The following is a 17,104-nucleotide window of genomic DNA, read 5'->3' as shown; positions in this document are numbered from 1 at the left end:
CTCAATGGAATCTTTTTCTTTTCATGAAACTTTAACAAGGAACCTATCCAATGACACTTGCTTTGCCTCCTTTTGAGGATTTCATGGAAATGTGACATTTCATTGGCGATCACCCGCAATCCCGTAACGGGGTGGGAGGGAGGAGAGAGAGAGAAGAACCATTGACTCGGTTGTGATCATGTGATGTTCAGCATCACGTACTATTCCTATTGCAAGACATCACTCATTTATCAAGTTAAAAGTTATTAGAAATGTTTGCTCATCTTGTGGAACACTCACGGAGCAAGTTACTCACAATCCAAGGTTTTATTCCATTTGGCCTTTGTCTTGGTTCTTGGCACAGAGCTCCTAAAAGCCTTGGAATTTCCTGAGTGATAGGAGTGTCTTTTGTTATTCACAACAAGCCCCTTTGGATCACACCTGAGTTTATACTAATAAAATGACTTAGAGCCCCTAGATACCCAGAGGATGGAGCTGATCAGGGGAAAGAACTAGTGAATAGAGGGTCAGAACTCTCAGCCATGAAACTCACCCATGAAACTCCAGGAAGAGTGGGGGGGGGGGCGGCTGGAGATAGAGCTCTACAAAAATATGGGGCACCTGGGTGACTTGGTTGGTTGAGTGTCCCACTTTAGCTCGGGTCATGATCCCACAGTTTGTGGGTTCGAGGCCCTCATTGGGCTCTGTGCTGACAGCTCAGATTCTGTGTCTCCCTCTCTCTCTGCCCTCCCTTGCTTGCACTTTGTGTCTCTGTCTCTCAAAAATAAACATTAAAAAAAATTAAAGAAAAAATGTTCCAAAAATAAGATAGAGGGCTTCTAGGCTGTTGTATGCACAAGATGTTGGGAGAGTAGTGTGCTTAAAAAGAGCCAGGAGCTCTGCCTACCCCTCCCCCGCCAGTACTTTGTCTTATGTATCTCTTCTACTTGGCTGTTCTAAATTGTAGCCTTTATAATGAACTGGTAATTATAAGTAAAGCATTTTCCTGAGTTTTATAAGTTGTTCTAGAAAATTATAAAATGTTGTGGAGAATGGGGAGGGTGAGTTATGAGAATCCTCAAACTTGTAGCCAAGTCAGACAGAAATGTGGATAACCTGAGGATCTAATATATATGGCTGAAATCTGAAGTGGAGACAGTTTTGTATAAGGATTGAATTGAACTGTAGAATGTCCAGTTGGTATCATAATTGGTTAGTTTGAGGGAAAAAACAACAACATACAATTGGTGCAAGAAGTGTTATGAGTAAAAACAGTAAAACAATTCAGGACAAAATTTAAAACTCATATTCCTTCCTTCCTGCCTGCCTTCCTGCCTTCTTTCCCTCACTTGTTCAATTAAAGACGTATGAAGGGGTGCCTGGGTGGCTCAGTCGGTTGAGCGTCCGGCTTCGGCTCAGGTCATGATCTCACGGTTTGTGAGTTTGAGCCCCACGTCGGGCTCTGTGCTGACAGCTCAGAGCGTGGAGCCTGCTTCAGATTCTGTGTCTCCCTCTTTCTCTCTGTCCCTCCCCTGCTCACACTCTGTCTGTCTCTCAATAATAAATAAACGTTAAAAACAAAATTAAAAAAAGTATGGAGTTTTTACTATGTTGCTGGGCACTATTTTATGTGTTGAGGATTTAGTAGTAAAGAAACAACAATAATATTCTTGTTGCTATGGAATTTATGTTCTTATGGGAGTAAACAATTAACAAACAAACATGGAAGTATAAGAATGACATAGTTTGGATGTGAATAAAATCGAATGGTGTGAGGGGATAAAGAGTAATGTGGTGTATTTTAAATTGTGTGTTCAGGAAGGAACTTTGTGAGGGTGTAAAATGTGAGCTGTGGCTGGAAACAAGAGAAGGAGCCAGTACTAAGATTTAGGAAAAGGAAGAGTGACTATACAAATACTCCCAAATGAAAAGGAATTTGGCTTATTTGAAAAACATCTAGAAGACCAGTATGGCTGGAACATAGGAAACAAAAATGTTTTTGTGTGATATGAGAAAGGTTAGAAGGAACCAGAGCATGCTAGGACTTTGAAGTCCTTAGTAAAGAATTTGTTTTGTTTCTTAAATTGTTCTTTACTTTTTGTATATCTATTACTGGGTTTTGATTTGTGGTGATCATTAGGCTTGTAAATAACATATTCTGCATAAGCAGTCTATATTGAGTTGATGGTTGCTTAGGTTTGGACCTTTTCTTTACTACTCCCTTGCTACATTGTAGATACTTGGTGTCATACTTTACATCCTTTCATTTTTTTTAATATCTTGACTGATTTTTATAGATATACTTAATTTTACCGCTTTTGTGCTTCGTACTGTTCTTACTCCTGCTTATGGTCTTTCCTTTCTACTCCAGGAATCCCCTCTGACATTTCTTGTAGGGCTGCTTTAAGTGGTGATGAATTCCTTCAACTTTGGTTTGTCTAGGAAACTATCTCTTCTTCTCCTCTGAATGATAGACTTTCTAGAGAGAGTATTCTTGGTTGAAGGTTCTTTTCTTTCAGCACTTCAGATATTTTACTCCTTTCTGGACTGCAAAGTTTCTGTTGAAAAATCAGCTGATAGTCTAACGGGGGTTTCCCTTGTATGTAATTGTTTTCTTTTTTCTTGCTGCTTTTAATATCTTCTTTGTCACTACTTTTTGCCATTCTAATTACTACGTGTGTTTGTGTGGACCTCCTTGACTTGATTTCGTTGAGGACCTTCTGTGCATCCTGGATCTCAATTTCCGTTTCCTTCCCCAGGTTTGGGAAGTCTTCAGCTATTACTTCTTCAAATAAAATTTCTGCCCCCTTTTTTTTCCTCTTTTCTCCTTCAGGGATCTCTGTAATATGAATGTTATTATGCTTGATGCTGAGTTTTCTAAGTATATTTTCATTTATTATTAATATTTTTCTCTCTTCTGTTCAGTTTGATTGCTTTCTATTACTCTTCCAGGTCACTAATCTGTTCTCTTGCCTCCTCCAGCCTACTATTTATTGTCACTAGTGTATTTAAAAACATTTTTTTAATGCTTATTTATTTTAGAGACAGAGCATGAGTGGGGGAGCAGGGGGAGGGGGACAAGAGAGAGAGGGAGACACAGAATCTGAAGTAGGCTCCAGGCTCTGAGCTTTCATGACCTGAGCCAAAATTGGACGCTTAACTGACAGAGCCACCCAGGCGCCCCTCATTAGTGTATTTTTAATTTCAGTTATTGAGTTCTTCAACTCTGATTTCTTTTCTTTTCTTTTTTTCTTTCTTTTTTTTTTTTTTTTTGGTCTCTCTGTTAAGGGTCTCAGTGAGGTCCTCCAATCTTTTCTAAAATCTGTGTCTTTATGAAAAATATTTTAAATTCTCTATCAGGCATACTACTTGTTTCTGTTTCATTTAGCTCTCTTGCTGTGATTTTGTTCTGTTCCTTAATCTATTCCACATATTCTTCTGTCTCCTCATTTTGTCTAACTTTCTGTGTCTGTTTCCATGTGTTAGGAAAATCAGCTATGTTTCCTGTGGTTGAAAATGTGACTTTATGAAGAAGAGGTCCGGTAGTGCCCTGTAGTGCAATATGCTCTGTTAACCAGAACCTGGTGCTTCAAGGGGTTTCCTGTGTGTGTTGTGTGCTCTCTGCTGTTGTGGCGGAACCACTTTTGCCTTCAGTCCAGTCATCTGCAGTGGCTCTTCTTGCCTATTGTGGGTAGGGTTTGGTTCCCATACTGTGAGTTTGCCAGTCTGGGGCCACCTTGGGTTTGAGTTGATTCAGAGCAGGCGTTTGCCATAGATGTGGTAGCACTAAACTTCAGGGTGCTCTCCCTGTGTTGTCCTCTACGAAGTTTTCATTGGTGGGTGGGGCCTGTAGTCAGACCAGCTGGCTGCCCTCAGACCACCGCTGGGGCCGCAAACTGCTGTGTGTGGTTATCTTCTCCTTTTCCCCAGGGCAGGAGTCACTTTGGAGTAGTGCTGTTTCCTGTTGGGGTTGCTTGAACACTGCTAGGCTTATGGCACCATTTTGGACAAACTCCAGCTAAGAGCGTATTGGAGAGTTCAGGTCTGAAGGGGGACACAGAGGTTGGGCCTGCAATGTTGGCAAGGTTTGTGTGTGTCTGCTCTGGAAGGATATCTGGAGCCAAGACCTAGCTGGAAGGGGCATGTCTGCAGAAAACATGGGGGTGGAGTGTGCTCTTCAGTTAGGGAGCGAGTGTTGGCACTGTGTTGGTTCCCATAGGTATTCCTGTGTCCAGCTGCGGGGGGGTCAGGGGAAGGAAATGGTTCCTGCCAGCTCTTTTGTTCTTGAAGAAGTCTTCCAGTGATTGCTGTCCCTCTAGCACATGTTTTCAGTTTAGTAAATAAATCTCCCTCTTGTATACCCCAGGCATTTTTCAAATTGCTGCTTCCATGTTGTATCTCTGTGGGGCTGTTTGTTGTGCTGTATCTTTAAGGGCAGGAACTCCGCCCTCCTGGCTCTCCCAGAGCTGAGCCTACTGATTTTTAAAGTTCTAGGTGCTAAGACCCACTGATTGTAAGAATCTGTGATATGTAGTCCTTCTGGTTTTCAAAGCCATATGTTATGGGAATTTGTTTTCTCATGTGGGCTCCCTGGTGTGAGAGTCAGTTTCTTCCATTCTCCGTGCGGAAGGTGTCCCTCCCTCCTTTGGACAGTCCTGTGGTCTGTTTAGCTCCCGACCATGTCTCCACCCTTCCTACCCTCTTTGATGTGGCCTCTTCTCTACATTTAGCTATGGAGAGTTTGTTCTGCCAGTCTTTGGGTCATTTTTCTGGGTTATTTACACTGATGTGAGTGTTATCCAGTTTTATCCATGGGATGGGGGAAGTTTAGGGTCCTCCTAATCTGTCATCTTCCCTGGAAGTCTATTCATTTTTAGATTGTAGTAAAACATACACCATATAACATTTATCATTTTAATCACTTTTAAACGTGCACTTCAGTGGTATTATATGCATTTATGATGTTGTACAACTTCACCACTATCTCTGTAACCTTTTTCATCTTATAAAACTGCAACTCTATGCTCATTAAGCAACAACTCTCCATTCTCCCCTTTTCTCCAGATCTTGGCAAAAACAATTATACTGTCCATTTCTATAACTTCAACTATTCTAAGTACCTCAAAAAACTGGAATCATACAGTATTTTTTCTGTGACTGATTTATTTTTCTGTGACTGTTTTATTAATTTCCATAATATTCAAGGTTCATCCATGGTGTAGCACATTGCAGAATTCCCTTTCTTTTAAATGCTGAGTAATATTCCATGATGTATATACCACCTTTTGCTTATCCATTCATCTGCTGAAGCACTTATTAAGTGCATGGGTTGCTTCCACATTTTAGCTATTGTAAATAACGCTGCCATAAACATATATTGCTTGGAGACTCTGTTTTCAATTCTTTTAGGTATATCCCCAGAAGTGGAATTGTGGATCATATGTTAGTTCTATTTTTAACTTTTTAAGGAATTACCATGTTGCTTCCCATAGCAGCTGTATCATTATACCTTCCCAAAAATGGAGCACAAGGATTCCAGTTTCTTCATTACCTCTTCAATACTTTTTTTAATTGTATCCATTGTAATGGACGTAAGGTGGTATCTCAATGTAGTCTTGATTTCCATTTCCTTAATGATTAGTGATATTGAGCATTTTTTCATGTGCTTATTGATCGTCTCTCTGTCTTCTTTATATAAATGCCTATTCAAGTCCTTTGCCCATTTTTGAATTGGATTTTTTGTTTATTGTTGAGTTTTAAAAGTTCTCTATCTATTCCGGATATTAACCCCTTATCGGATATATGATTTGCAAATATTTTCTCCCATTCTTTGGGTTGCCTTTTTACTCTGTTGATATCATCCTTTGATGCATAATTAAAAAAATTTTCATGAAGTCTAATTTGTTTATTGTTTCTTTTGTTGCCTGTGCCCTTGGTGTTAAATTCAAGAAATTACCAAATCCAATGTCGTAAGGTTTTTGACCTATGTTCTTATCTAAGAGTTTTATAGCATTAGGTCTTACATTCAAGTTTTTGATCCATTTTGAGCTAATTTTTATCTATTAGATAAAAGGTCTAATTTCATTCTTTTGCATGTGGCTATCCAGAACCAGTTGTTGAAAAGACTGTCCTTTCCCCATTAAATGGTCTTGGCACCTTTGTCAAAAATCATTTGACCGTAACACAAGAATTTATTTCTGGACTCTATATTCTATTCCGTTGGTCTATATGTCTTTCTTTATGCCAACATCACACTCTACTCATTATTGTGCTTTGTATTAAGTTTTGAAATCAGAAGTGTGAATCCTCCAGTTTTTTTTCTTCTTTTTCAAGATTGCTTTAGCTATTTGGGGATCTCTTTAGATTCCATATAAATTTTAGGATGGGTTTTTCTATTTCTGTAAAAAAAGGTTATCGGAATTTTGATAGAGATTGCATTGAATTTGTAGCTTGTTTTGGATACTATTGACGTCTTGACAATATTAAATATTGCAGTTCATTAACGAGATGTCTTTCCATTTATTTATGTCTTATTCAATTTCAGTAACATTTTGTAGTTTTAATAAGTCTTTATCTTTTTGGCTAATTCCTAAGTATTTTACTCTTTTTGATGCTATTTAAATTTTTTAAATGTTTATTTATTTTTGAGAGAGAGACAGAGTGTGAGCAGGGGAGGGGTAGAGAGAGAAGGAGACACAGAATCTGAAGCATGCTCGAGGTTCTGAGGTGTCAGCACAGAGACTGATAACGGGGCTTGAACCCAGGAACCACAAGATCATGACATGAGGTGAAGTCAGATGCTTAACCAACTAAGCCACCTAGGCATCCCCTTTTTGATGCTATTTTATTTTATTTTATTTTTTTAAATATGAAATTTATTGTCAAATTGGTTTCTATACAACACACTGTGCTCATCTCAACAGGTGCCCTCCTCAATGCCCACAACCCACTTTCCCCTCCCACCCACCCCCCATCAACCCTTAGTTTATTCTCAGTTTTTAAGAGTCTCTTATGGTTTTCCTCCCTCCCTCTCTAACTTTTTTTTCCCCCTTCCCCTCCCCCATGGTCTTCTGTTAAGTTTCTCAGGATCCACATAAGAGTGAAAACATATGGTATCTGTCTTTCTCTGTATGACTTATTTCACTTAGCATAACACTCTCCAGTTCCATCCACATTGCTACAAAAGGCCATATTTCATTCTTTCTCAGTGCCAAGTAGTATTCCATTGTATATATAAACCACAACTTCTTTATCCATTCATCATTTGATGGACATTTTTGATGCTATTTAAATGGACTTGTCTTTGTCATTTCCATTTCAGGTTGCTCATTGCTAGCACATAGAAATGCAACTAACTTTTGCATGTTGACTTTGTATCCTGCTACTTTACTGAATTCATCTATTAACTCTACCAGGTTTTTGTTTATTTGTTTTTCTTTTTGTTTGTGGGGTTTTTATTTGATAGAATTGTTAGGGATTTCTACATCTAAGATCCGTATCTTCTACAAATAGAGATAATTTTACTTCTTTATTTCCCTTTCTTGCCTAATTGGCTCTGGTGAGAACTTCCAGTTCTATGGTAAATAGAAATGGTGAAAATGAACACTCTTGCCTTGTCCCTGATCTTAGAGGAAAAACTTTCAGTGTTTCACAATTGGGTATGATGTTCACGGTGGGTTTTTCACATGTGGTTTTTATCATGTTGAGATAGATTCTTTCTCTATTCATCAGTGAAGCCCTCAGATCTAGGGCTTTTTCTTGTTGAGAGATTTCTTTTTAAGTTTATTTATTTATTTTGAGAGGCAGAGAGAGAAAAAGAGTGAGAGAGAGGCAGAGAGGGAGAGGGAGAGAATTCCAAGCAGACTCCCTGCTATTAGTACAAAGCCTGACCCAGGGCTGGATTTCACAAAACCGTGAGATCATGACCTGAGCTGAAACTGAGAGTCAGATGCTTGTTAACCAACTGAGCCACCCAGGTGCCTCTGAGAAACTTTTGATTACTCATTCAATCTCCTTACTGGTTATAGGTCTATTAATATTTTCTAATTTTTCCCATAATTTAATCTTGATGAATTTTGCGTTTCTAGATTTTGTCCATTTCATCTAGGTTATTGAATTTTTTTAGTATATAATTTTCCATAGTACCCTTTTATAATTTTTTTTATTTCTGTAGATAAGGTAGTAATATCCCCATTTTCATTTCTAATTTTAGAAATTGAATCTTCTCTCTTTTTTTCTTAGTTTAGCTTGCTAAGTTGGTCAATTTGGTTCTTCTTTTCAAAGAATCAGCCTTTGGCTTCATTGATTTTCCTCTATTTTTAAAAATTTTCTGTTTCATTATCTTTATTCTCATCTTTATTATTTCCTTCCTTTTTCTAACTTTGGGTTTAGTTTATTCTTTTTTTTCTAGTTCCTTAGTTTGCAAGGTTAGATTGTTGATTTGAGTTTTCTTTTCTTTTTTTTTAAATGTAATTGTTCATAGCTACAAATTTCCCCTTATCATTGCTTTCACTATGTTCCCTAAGTTTTGGTATGTTGTTTTCTCACTTTCATTCATCTATAAGTATTTTCTAATTTCTCTTGTGATTTCTTCCTCGACCCTTTGTTTTAAGAGTTTCTTGTTTAATTTCCACAAATTTGTGAATTTCCTGTTTTACTTCTGTTATTCGTTTCTTATTTTATTTTATTTTTATTATTATGATTTGTTTTTTAAGAGAGAGAGGGCATGAGATGGGGAGAGGGGCAGAGGAAGAGAAAGAGAGAGAATCCTCAGCAGGCTCCATACTCAGAACCCTATGCAGGGCTCAGTCCCATGACCCTGGTATCATGACCTGGGTTGAAATCAAAAGTTGGATGCTCAGTCATCTGAGCCACCCAGACGCCCCCTATTATTCATGTCTAACTTTATCCTCATCCTGTTGTGGTTGATGTAAAACATGTATATATCTATCTCTTAAAATCTATTAAGATTTTATTTGTGGCCTAACATATGGTTTCTTCTGGAAAATGTCTCTTCTGCACTTGGTAACAATGTGCATGCTGTTGATGTTGGGTGGAGTGTACTGTATATATCTCTTAGAAATAATTCATTGTGTTAAGTCTTCTATTTTCTTATCTTTTGTTTGATTGTTCTATTATTGAGAGTGGGGGATTGAAGTCTTCAACTATTATTACAGATCTGCTATTTTTCCCTTCAATTCTGTTTTTGATTCATATATTTTAACGGTCTGTCACTAAATGCATAAATGTTACAATTGTTATATCTTCTTGTTCTATTGAACCTTTATTAATATATTAACTCCTTCTTTGTCTCATTTTTTTTTCATCTGTTTTAAAGTCTATTTTATCTTATATAGTATTAGTCTTATGTAGTATAGTTCTGTTCTCTTTTGGTTACTATTTGCATGGAATATCTATTTTCATCCTTTTACTTTTAACTTATTTGTGTCTTTGGAAATAAACTGAGTGTTTTATGGAAAGGATATAGTTGCAACCTGTGTTTTTATCCATTCTGATAATCTCTGTCTTTTGACTGGAGAAATGAATCCATTTGCATTTAAAGTAATTGTTATCAGTAAGGACTTACTTGTATCTTTTGCTATTTATTTTCTATCTGCCTTATATATCTTTTGCCCCTAATTTCCTGCATTGCTGACTTCTTTTGCCTTTAATTGTTTTGTGTAATAAAATGTTTACGCTTATTTCTTATTTTTTTTCATGTATTCAATAGCTATTCTCTTTGTCGTTACCATGGAGATTATCAGTAACATCCTAAAATTATAACATTCTTATTTGCTATAAGCAGTATAACTTCAATAACAAACAAAAACTCTGCTCCTTACAGTTCTGTCCCCACCCTGTTTGGTTATTGGCATCACGAACTTACATCCTTTTTGTATGCCCCAAAACATAACTAATAATTCTTTTATGTTCTTTAGTCTCTTAAATTGTATAGAAAAGACAATGTGGAATTAGGCACTGAAGCTATAATAGCACTGGCATTTATTAATTAATTTATTTATTAAAAAAATTTAATGTTTATTTATTTTTGAGAGAGAGACAGAATGCAAGCAGGGGAGGGGAAGAGGGAGAAAGGAAGACACAGAATCCCAAGCCGGCTCCAGACTCTGAGCTGTCAGCACAGAGCCCCATGTGGGACTTGAACCCACAAACTGTGAGATCATGACCTCAGCTGAAGTCAGACATTTAACCGACCCATGTGCCCCTACCATAACACTAGCTTTTAGACTAACATTTTTTTTTTTTCTTAAAGTAAGCTCCACACCCAGCACGGAGCCCACTGTGGGGCTCAAACTCACAATCCTGAAATTAAGGCCCGAGCTAAGATCAAGATTTGGATGCTTAACTGACTGAGCCACCCAGACACTCCTAGACTAACACTTTTTAATTAATTAATTAGTTAATTTACTTATTTTTATTTATTTATTTATTTTTTTAAAAATTTTTTTTTTCAACGTTTATTTATTTTTGGGACAGAGAGAGACAGAGCATGAACGGGGGAGGGGCAGCGAGAGAGGGAGACACAGAATCGGAAACAGGCTCCAGGCTCCGAGCCATCAGCCCAGAGCCCGTTGCGGGGCTCGAACTCACGGACCGCGAGATCGTGACCTGGCTGAAGTCGGACGCTTAACCGACTGCGCCACCCAGGCGCCCCTAATTTACTTATTTTTAAAGGTTATAACTTGTTTTATTTTTTAAATTTTTTAAAATATAATTTATTGTCAAATTAGTTTCCATACAACACCCAGTGCTAATCCCAACAGGTGCCTTCCTCAATGCCCATCACCCACTTTCCCCTCTCCCCCACCCCCCATCAGCCCTCAGTTTGTTCACAGTATCCAAGAATCTCTTCACTTTTTAAAAAATGTAGGAGTCTCAGGGTATCTGGGTGGCTTAGTTGGTTAAGAGTCTAACTTCAGCTCAGGTCATGATCTCATGGCTTGGTTTGTGAATTTGAGCCCCACATCAGGCTCTCTGCTGTCAGCACAGAGCCTACTTCAGACCCGCTTTCTCCCTCTCTCTCTGCCCCTCCCTCTCTTTCTGCCCCTCCTCCACTCATGCTCTCTTTCTCTCTCAAAAATAACCATTAAAAAAAAAAGTATGAGTCCCTTTAATGATGTAGAAGACAAAAAGTAGTTACAAATTATTGGTACAATAATATTAGCTTTTATAATTGTCCGAGTATTTACCTTTATTGAGATCTTTCTTCATATGGCTTATAGTTACTATCTAATGTCCTTTCATTTCACCTCACATGACTTCTTTGAGAGTTTCTTGCCAAGCAGTTCTAGTTGTAATGAACTCCCTAAGCTTTTGTTTACTTGGGAATATCTTATTTCTCCCTCACTTTTGAAGGACAGTTTCGACAGATGTAAGATTCTTGGTTGACAGTTATTTCTGTTAGCACTTTGAATATATTGGCCCACGGTCTTCTAGCCTCCAAGGTTTCTGATGAAAAGTCTGGTATTTAATTGAGAATTCCTTGTATGTGACAAGTGTCTTCTTTCTTGTTGTTTTCAAGATTCTCTCTTTGTCTTTGTCTTTCAAATAGTTGTTTATAATGTGTCTCAGTGTGCATCTCTTTGAGTTCATCTTCCTTGTAGTTTGGTGAGCTTCTTGTATGTTTACATTCGAGCCTTGCATCAACTTTGGGAAGTTTTTAAACATTCTTTTTTCAGATACCCCTTTTGCTGTTTCTCATCCTAAGATTCCCAAATGTGTATGTTGGTCACTTGGTATCCCATATGTCCTTTAGACTCTGTTCTCTTTTCTTTAATCTTTTTTTTTTCCTGTTCTTTAGACTCAATAATGTCAATTATCCTATCTTTAAATTTGATAATTCTTTCTTCTGTCTGCTCAAATCTGTCTTTGAATCCCTCCAGTGAAATTTTCATTTTCGTTATTATATTTTTAACTTCAGAATTTCTTTTTGGTTTCTTTTTAGTTTTTTTTTTTTCCCATTTTGCTCAAACACCATTTTCTTACCTTCTCCACATCATCCTTTAGTTCTTTGAACATCTCTAAAATGTCACTGACTTTGAGTCTGGAGTTCTCTCTTGTCCAACAAGAGAGTGGAAGCAGAATTGAATATGGCAGAGGCTATGGGGCACCTGGGTGGCTCAGTGGGTTAAGCGTCTGACTTTGGCTTAGGTCATGATCTCACGGTTAGTGAGGTCAAGCCCCACATCAGGATCTGTGCTGACAGCTCAGTGCCTGGAGCCTGCTTTGGATTCTGTGTTGCCTTCTCTCTCTGCCCTTACCCCTCTCGTGCTCTGTCCTCTCTCTGAAAAACACTAAATAAACTTAAAAAAGTTTTTTTTTAATATGACAGGGGCTAATGTACAGGAGGAGAGAAGAGCCCTGAACAGGGGTTTTGTCTCTGTATTTATTGAGCTTTCAAGGTTTTACATATGTGGTGAACGTGCAGAAGAAAACAATAAGAAAGTGGCCATTAATTTGTGTGTGTAAGAAGCAAAAGGTTTGGAGTGCGAGTGGCATTAGAAGTTGAGATTAAAGCACAATAATATATTGGCACCTGACACCAGATGGACAAGAGTTTCTTTGTGGGTGATACAGCCAATTGACTTTTATCTCCAAAGTTAAAGATTACTGGAGCATGATGCCTCAAGGGTAGCCCTTTTCACTAGGTAATTTTGGGTGCAGTGGTTGCTTTCTGCCTCTATGCTTGGTCTTACTGGCCTTGGGTATTTTCACCCTGTGGCAGCTTTTGCTCTAAGCCTTTTAACCCATTGGTGCAAGCATATAGAATTCTAAATTTATTTCCCACATTAAAAGAGGTGTTTTAAAGTCTTTGTCTAATAGATTTGCCATCAAGTCTTTTTCAGAGATAGTTTCTGTTGATTTCATTTTCCTTCGAATATGACACATTTTTCTGTTTCCTTATATGCCTTGTGATTTAATGTTGAAAACTGGACATTCAAATCTAATAAGGTGATAACTCTGGAAATCAGATTCTATCCCTCCCCCCCGGGTTTCCTGTTTTTGCTTTTGTTTTGTTCGATGTAGACTCTCTCTGTGCCCAGGTTTAGCATGAGACATAAACTTATGGTCTTCTCAGTCCTTTTCTGAATCTGTGTTTTTCCTTGGGCAAGTACTTTTTAATTTTATCTATATGTGCACTTGTTTTTGCATGTCCTAGTCTTTAATATCTAGCCTCCAAAAGAGGAAAAAGAGAAAAATGAAGGGAGGAAGAAAAAGTACACTGGCCCTTTAAGTCCCCAGAAATTCACTTCAGCCAGTGGGGAGAGACTTCCAACAATAGAAGGAAGTGTAAGAAAGAGGTCACCCACCTCCTTGTATGACTGATCAGCAGCAAAGATCTCAGATAATTGGAAGATAGAGCCCTTTTTGCCCATCCTGGCTTTTGGTAGAAGCTGCTCTTGAAACATGGTCACAGTTCCCTGCCATGGAGCTGAGGGTGTGGGATGGGTAGCTGCTACTATCTGAACATTAAAATTGATGGAAACGAACTGCACTTTGTTTTCCAAGACTTCTCTGGAAGTTGAAAGCCTTCAGTAGACTCCAGAGTTCCAAAATCGTTAAATCAGATAAATTCTGCCAGTGCAATTATTGTCTAGACAAAGAGGAAGGTTCCTAATGCTTCTACTCCACCATCTTCCCACAATCCTCTTTCCCTTGAGGAAATTTGACCTTTGTTTTATTGAAAGATGCTGAAGATAAGGTGAGTTCAATAACCTGGGACTCTTTCTGACTGTGAGAATTGGAAATACAGAAATGACAAAAATATATTACACATATGTGTTGCTATTTTACTTATCAAAGTGTTTTTATATCCACATGTCACATCGTCTTCCCAGGATCCCTGAAGAAAAGCAGGGAAATTGTTAAAATGTCCATTTTACAGAAGAGGAATTCATCCCAGGATGCCAGAGCTGCCTTGAGTGGCACATCTTGTTGAAGCAGCCCTTGGTTCAAGATAGGTCATTTGGATTCTAGTGCCTGCTCTATGATACTCCTGAGCCTAGTGGGTTCTGGTTATGAAGAACATGATGTTTTCAGATTGAAGAGAATTAAACACGAGGTACACTGCCTCATGTACCCAACCCCTGCCCCAACGAAAATATATTTGATTCAGGACAATTTGTTTTCCACAGTTTAAACCCTTTTCTCCTCTGCAGAGGCCAGAGTTTTGTTTTTTGTTTTTTTTGTTTTTAAGTCCTTGTTACTTTCTTTCTCAATGCCTGTTCATGTGAAAAGAAGTGATATATCTAAATTTCACAGGTACTTCCTTATATTTCAGCTATTGACAGATTTGAAGTCTAAGTCATAGGGCAGAAATGTGACACAGTAGGCACCTGAGAGCTGGGTTGGAAGATAATGTTTTAATCAGGTTGAATTTTTCACATTCTGGATTCACACCGTGTAGACAGAGCTTTCCTGTTCTGTCAGGCCATTGAGCAGATTCCATATAATAGGGGCTTACAGATATAGAAGAGCCCTTATATGCATTTCCCATTTTGTAGATAGGCAACTAATGCCCAAAGAGGTAAACTGATTTTTCAAGGTCACTCCATGCAAATTCAGCCTTTGTTTCGTTGAAAGATGATCCAGTTAAACCCTAGCTCAGTGATTAGTGATCTGTGGAAGGTTGGCTGTTGACCCTACTACAGAGATTAGTTCATAGGATGTTTGCTGGGATGTTTATATCCTTAGGATCAGCACCCATGGAAGAAAAGGGCAAATGTGGGAGAGGGCAGAAGAAGTGGAGCTGTCATTCAGGAACTCGGTTGCCTGGTCACCTCAACAAACACCACAAGAAGCTCTGGAGCTAAAATGGTCCACCAGAGTTGCTCCAGTTTGATTGCAATGGCCAGGACTTTTTAGTCCAGTCTCTATCAGTTCTTGGATATGTACCACACCAGGAAGGAGTCACCTTGGCCAAGGAAGCTCTGCACCTGAAGCCCTGCAGCCCCGGAGGGCTGACAGCTAAAGGCAGTCCATGATAACAGTTTCAGCAGCTGGGGAAGCAGGACCTTTCTTGAAGGGGGATCAAGGCCATGCCTCTTCACATCCATCACAAGAGGCTTGCTGAATGTGAAGATTAGCGATTGTGGCCAAGTGTTATCAACACTTGCGGCAAAACTGGGACTTAAAATGAGGATTCCCTGGTTACTAGCCCTAGTCTTTACCATTCTCCTTTGCTAGAATTCAAAATCTTTCTCAGGGGTTTGTGATTTGGAGTTATTTGTGATTCTTAGATGTGAACTGTTCAACTGTGAAGAGACTTGCCAATCTGGTTGGCTCAATCTGTTTATTTTCATGCTCAACCACCACAATAGAAACACTTAAGTCTATTCCTGGTGGTTTAACAGTTCTGGTTATAGAGCAGAATACTTAATACCAGGCTCTCCAAATCTCTCCAAACTCCATAATTAAAAAAAAAAAAAATCTGTTTACTCCATTCTCCTGGGGGCTGCATGTTGATAAATGATTACCCTAAGGTATTTTCTGAATCTACACCTTTTTTTTTGTCTGCAGACATCATCCTTCATCTGATGAATACCGAACCAGAATTCTCCAGTGCCATACAGGGTTTAAGGATATTATTTGGATCTTGCTATAAACCAACACAGGCTTCACCTAGGACCTGAACTAACATATTCTACCTTCTCACTATATCAACATGTCAGTGTCTTGTTTATTTTTTAAGCATCTCTCAAAGGCCACCCCCTCCAAGAGGATTAAATGATTTAATATATGAAAAACACTCAATCACACCTAGCACATATATTTAAGACTTCAATATATATCAGCTATTATTGTTATTGTCTTTTTAGTGGCTTTGAATCTTTCACATGGAGTTCTGTAATGTGCACTCTACAGCTTATTCCTTGGTGTGTTAAAGGCCCAACAACTACATTTTTTTCCACATGCCATTGTCACTTGCAGCTGTGGTTTCGGAGATGATGGTTACGTTTGACTGCAACTAACTACTTGGTCCACATCCCATGCATATTGTTCAAGCAGTGACACAGAGAGGGAGAGAATAGGAGAGAGAGTGCTGAAGTCATCCACAAGGACCATCTATCTCCAAGTGCTCCCACAGTACCTCTAGCCAGTTGACCCCCATGCTTATGTTACATCCCTCCCTCAAAGTGGCACAGTGGTCCATGCTATCTCTAGAAAATTGTTTTAAATTTTTCTCAATTTGGAACAAAGTTTACCTTTGGGAAATCCTTGGGGATTTTCATCCAGGTTTTTCATTCTGTTCTCTAGGACCACATGGATCAAGTTTGTTCCGTCTTCTTTAAGACTACCCTTTAATATAGAGAGAAACTTATTGCGGCTGATTACTCTAGAACACATTTGTAGAGCTATGCCTTGTATAATGACTGACTTCAAAATCCCTTTGTGTTGCCTAGTCTCTTTCATTTGTGGGGGGCTGAGTATGGACTAGAGATTCAGTTTGATCCTTGGATGGGTTAGTATCACAGTTCTCTCTTGCAGGCTGGTCTGGAAAGTCCTTTCTTTCTTTCCATTTACTCAAATGTGACCTTTTCAAAAAAGGCTCTATTTATGTCAAAGAATGCTATGGCTCAATATTGATATTCATTTCTTCTTTAGAGTTGTCCTTTCTATAATCTTCTTTAAGGGCACCTATATCTATGTGTCATTCTGGCCTTTTAGGGGCACCTATAGCTATGCCCACTTCTTGCCATCCCCTCTATGAGGAGCTAGAGAACGTTATACTCTTGAGTGGAGAATTTAGGGGTGAATCTTACCAGGTGGCTCTTGTCCCTGATTCTATGTGCTCATATAATTGTATTGGTGGAAGTAAACACAATCAGTGAAACCCACAGAGTGAATTGATGCTACTGAAGAGCCAAAGGAAGACAGACTGTTTGGATGCAGTGAGCACCAGGTTTTCTTTATGTTCATTTTAAAAGTTGCTATTTTTTTGGAAATGGTGATACATTTATGTGGTTCAAAACTCTAAACAATGTTAACAGATATAAACGGAAAATCTGGCTCCCACCCCTGTCTCTCTTCACTCTGTTTTCCCTTTCTCACTGTGTTTGTCCTTTTACTGTTTATTTTTAAAATAACAAGCAAATATAAATGC

General features: G+C 38.5%; 1 long non-coding RNA gene across 1 annotated transcript in view; it reads left to right on the top strand.

Annotated features, from left to right (window-relative positions):
- The window catches only part of LOC123611098, an 81,467-nt gene extending 65,084 nt beyond the window's left edge, over window positions 1-16,383 (top strand). Inside the window, exons 2-3 of the long non-coding RNA XR_006718430.1 lie at window positions 13,839-14,062; window positions 15,520-16,383. This is a non-coding gene — a long non-coding RNA (uncharacterized LOC123611098). The remainder of the gene's footprint in view (window positions 1-13,838; window positions 14,063-15,519) is intronic.
- The last annotated feature ends 721 nt before the right edge of the window (window positions 16,384-17,104 follow it).

Source organism: Leopardus geoffroyi, chromosome C2 (assembly GCF_018350155.1).
Source record: "Leopardus geoffroyi isolate Oge1 chromosome C2, O.geoffroyi_Oge1_pat1.0, whole genome shotgun sequence".
In the NCBI taxonomy this organism is placed as follows: Eukaryota; Metazoa; Chordata; class Mammalia; order Carnivora; family Felidae; genus Leopardus; species Leopardus geoffroyi.
This window is presented reverse-complemented; position numbering and strand designations above follow the sequence as displayed.